Below are 4,877 nucleotides of genomic sequence, written 5' to 3'. Positions count from 1 at the left end.
AAAAAAAAAAAACACATTTTCAAATGGGTTAACAATTCATTACAATTTGACATTATAGCCTGTTTCTTATGAGAGCAATGTCAAAATCAATCACACTTTGTTGAATACATTTTGGGTAAAACCAAGGCATAACAAGGTAGAAGTGATTTCGACATTTCTCTTTTGAACTGCGACTGAAATGTCAACTCTTATCCCTATAATATTCAAAATTTAAATTTTTTTATTTCAATTTTCAATTGTGAGCTGTGTGACTAATTTTAAATACATAATTAAATGAAAGGGAATTACGGGCGGTATGTTGTGTTTGACAAGACCCAGGACAACAAACTTGTGCATTATTTTAAACCTCCGAATTGTCAAGTGAAGCGACAATGGTGGGCAAATTGCTGCGATATTTCATTATTTAGGAGATTCTTCACGTGTGCGCGAAAACAATTTTAGTGCCAGTGACTTTATTTGTTGCCCCTCGCAGCCCAGTATTTCTAAGCGGACGCGTTTGTTCCCAGGTGCAGGATTTATCATACCGAATATGAAGAGAAAATCTTCCACTCATATATGTGGACAGACCAAATTTCTGTTTGATAAAACCTAAACCAGAATTCCTTGTTGACATACAGGAACTGGAAGTATTTTTTAATAAATTTAATGGAAAGAAAATTTCGGATTGCAAAAATTTAATAGCTAAATTATTGAAGTTAAGTTCTGATGTAAATTTAGAAGAATACAACTTTTTTTAATGTCTAATATACTTTAGAATTAACTATTTGAATAAAAAATAAATCCTCTAAAACATTGGACTAGTAAAAGCAAGAAAATTGTGAAAATGGTTTTATAAATGCGTGTTTCATTTAGTGTGTAATTTTGTGCAAGTATGCATTTCCACATATACATTAAAACGAAAATGCAATAACTAAAATGAAGCGGATTCTAATGAGATTTTAAATATGTTCATATTTACAAAAACTTTCATTTCAAAGATATAGAGTTTTATCAAATATGGTAAATGCATAACAAAGGTTTAATTTCTTTATTTACATTTTTTGACATTACAGTCAGCTATAAGCAGTGTTGCCAACTTTTAATTTTCAGAAAGCACCAAAAACTTGGAAAAAGGCGTTTTACCAAACTAAAAGCACCAAATTTTTTTTAATCAAAGGATGCTTTTTCATAACAGTTTGTATTTAACAAAAGTAAAAAATTAACAATATTTACAAGAATACATACATAAATCAATACACAAAACGTTTTTGCTCATAACGATTGAATAGCCTCTATACATGCTTTGATGACTCATGCTTACGACGTATTACCGAAGTACTATTAAAACTACTATATCTCGAGAAAGAAATATCGAATCGCAACACACAAAAATAATTCCCTAAGTAGAAATGACCAAAAAATTTGATGTTTTCATTATATAACCTCAAATATCGCAAAAACCCGTGTTTTCTAAAAATTCTAGTACTATAGCAATTGTGCGGCCAGATTTGGATTCAGCACCAAGAAACGATGTGTTTTACTCAGGTGGTAAAAAAATCAAAATTTATACAAACATTAGAAAAGAAGAAAAGAAACACTTAACTTACCTGCGTACTAGCATTTTCAACGCAACTTGAATTCAACAAGTTGGGTTTGCAACTTTAGCTTTTTATCAATCTTGGTTGTATTTTAGTGCATGTAAATTTGTATATTCTTGTAAATTCCGCATCTTCATGAGACACGACAGCTTATAATATTTCAAGTTATTTCAGGTTTTAACTATATCGGAGTAATATTAGTAAAATAAAACACTAAAAAAGGCACTAGGCACTAAGTAACTTTTTTTGGCGTTCTAATTTTCAAAAAGCACTAAATCTAGTGCTTTAAGCACCAAGTTGGCAACTATGGCTATAAGAGAGCCCGACTGAATTGTCACTTCTACCTTGTTGAATATGCCTAGGGTAAAACCGCTCGCTCAATTCGTCCGCCATTGGGTTTTTTGTTTAAACTCTCTCGAAATGATTCAAATGTCAAATAAATTCAAAATAAACAAATGAAATTTTATGATTTGAAAATTTTTTTATTCAAATGTGGGAAAAAATTTAAACATGTAGAGAAGAAAAATGAGTTGCTGCTTTAAAGGCTGCGAAAATTCCGTTGTCCTCTGCAAGCAAAGCAATATCAAGTTTGTTTAGTTCCCGCAATTACCGTATGAAGGAAAAAATGGATCGAGGTTTGTGGTGTTATGAAAAGGGATTTGCCAAATTGTCCCTATGTATGCTCGGCTCATATTTTGCCACATCACTTGACTTAATATAAGCAAAAGATATGTAGTTCTTTGGAGCAGTACAGTGCCTTTAAGGTACAATATCTTTAAATGTATGCCAAAATCTTCGCTTTAACATGCTTTAACATGCGGGAAGTTCCTTACACACAATTGCTTACATTTATTTATTTACATACATACATACATATGTATGTATGTACATTCAAATTTTGTTGTTTCGACAGAAATATATTTATTTGGTTCGAGTGAAAATAAAAACAAACAAATGAAATGACGGCGAGAGAAAATTTCAAAAATGCTAGCAAACGTCAAAATTCCTAAAGTTGGCTCTCAGCGATTGTACCTTATAAGTATTTGTATCATGATACAAAGCATTAGATTTAATTGACAATAGTAAAACTACAGCGAAAGTACAAATTTGAGATCGATTTTAAGCGGCCGTTTTTCATATAACCACATACATACTTACATATATTCAAGTCTATTACATGCGCCCCACGCTTTTCATTTTCAATCTCATAAATTGTTTATAATGACTTTTGCTAAAATTTCAAAATCAAAAGTTATCAAGACAAATTCTATGCGACTGAGAAATATTATTTTCTACTTTTTAGCCCATTTATAAAGGCGAACAGAAGACTATTACGCAAAATACACCACACAAATATTTGCGCAAATACAAATTAGTACAAATAAGATTCTTATTCGATTCCTATTTGTAAAAGTTGGTATTTGCGCAACTACTTGTATAAATGTATGTACATTAGACTGCATCACCAAAAAAAGTTGCGGTTTTTCCGCCGGGATTACAAAACTATTTTTATTCATAAAAAACGCCATTTTTGGAGGTATTTTCAAATCGGTCCAGCTCGCTTAAATCTTAATATTTTTCCGAAATATTTTGGTGAACGTCTTAAAATATAATAGATTTTATATCTCCAATGGAAAAACAGCATCGTTTTTTTTTTGTATGGGGAGTGATGCAGTCTAATGTACATATGTACATACCCACCATGCAAAACATGAGAAATAAGCAACAATCGCCAATGGCAACAAATTGGCGACTCACCGATTTATTGCTGTGGTGACAAATCGGCAACATCACTTCGTTCATGTCAATTTTGAATAAAAAAGTTCTCAAAAATTCCGAAGCTTATGAATATGGCGTCAATAGTATTGGCCAAAAGCATCCAAATTATGCCCAAGGACAAGATTGAAAAAATAGGAAGTCGCACAGCGAGAAAATGAATTAATTCCGATTGTAAGTTGCAATTTGGTACAAAAAAATAAATGAAGTATTAAAAAGAATAAAATTATTCCAAAAATCGCCTGAAGCGATAAGAAAAGGACTCATTCAGGTAATAAGAAAACGACTCGCCCAGGCGAGTTGCCTTCGGCGGACGTTTTAGAGCGACCGGTAATAGGAAATCGATTCGATGGCAATATTACCGGCAATAAATTTGTTTCCGAGGGCGACACGTTTTCTTATTGCTGGCAACACATATTGTTTGGTGGGTACTTACGTGGATACATACATACGAGCACCCATTAATTTCATTTAAAGAAATGGCTTGTAGTGCATATTTTTAGGCGGAATATTTAACTATTTCCGGCAAGGCCTACCGTCGAGGTTGATGTCTATACTTTTGTCTAGGAACTTTGATTTTAATCTTCACAACATTGCAAGTTGATAACAGCGTTGTAATTGTAATAAAAAATAACAGAGTTCGAGAAATTTTGACTCTTTTACCACCTGGTTTCTTGTAATTTTTTTTGTGTTAAATCTAAATCTGGCCGAATAATTGCTCTAGTACAGAGGTTCCCAAACTTGTTTTCTCGTAGACCCCTTTCAAAACGTTTCTAGTTTCGGTAGACCCCCTGCTGCGACATTTCTAACATATTCCCAAAGCTCGTCAAAAAATGTAACGATTATATCCAACGATTCTAATTTGCATCGCGGGTGATTCCCAAAACTAAATTCGGAGTAGGAAAAATAAAAATAAAATATTTTCTTGTGTTCTATTTATTAAAATAATGTGATTAGACACTTCCAGGTTTCAGAAACAGAGCACGCAAAATTATTAAGGAACCATCTCGTTCTGAGGAGGTATATTTTTTAAGAGCACTCGGAGCGCTAGCGTTATTTACATTATCTTCACCACAAACTCCTTACATGTTCGGCTCACTCATGAATTCGCATGTATTTGTAAAATAGTTTATTTGTTTTGATGGCACCATTTTCATTTATATCGCTCCGAGTTTTAAGCAGGGATTATCTTATTGAGGTGAGCTCAAATTTCTAAACAGTCTGTACAAATGTACAAATCTGTGCAAGTCGTGTGATTCTTGCTTTAAGGTGATGAGAAAAATATTTATGACTCACATTTGTAAAACACAAAACCCAGGCGAATTTATATAGGGTGGTGTTAGATACTATATCAACTGCTTTGGTGTATGTGTTTTGCCTCATGGCTTCGAATGTCAAATTCAAAAATTTTGTTTGCATTTCCGCAAACACTCTTATAGATTTTGGCAGTTTATGCCGCCAAGCCAAAGACAAAATTTTTGTTTTTGTACTACTGCTATCACCTTATATAAACTCGCCTTGCAC

Source organism: Rhagoletis pomonella, unplaced genomic scaffold (assembly GCF_013731165.1).
Source record: "Rhagoletis pomonella isolate Grant_MI unplaced genomic scaffold, Rhpom_1.0 Rhpom_scaffold_00009, whole genome shotgun sequence".
NCBI classification, from domain to species: Eukaryota; Metazoa; Arthropoda; class Insecta; order Diptera; family Tephritidae; genus Rhagoletis; species Rhagoletis pomonella.
The sequence above is the reverse complement of the archived record's forward strand: the minus strand, read 5'-3'. Positions refer to the sequence as shown.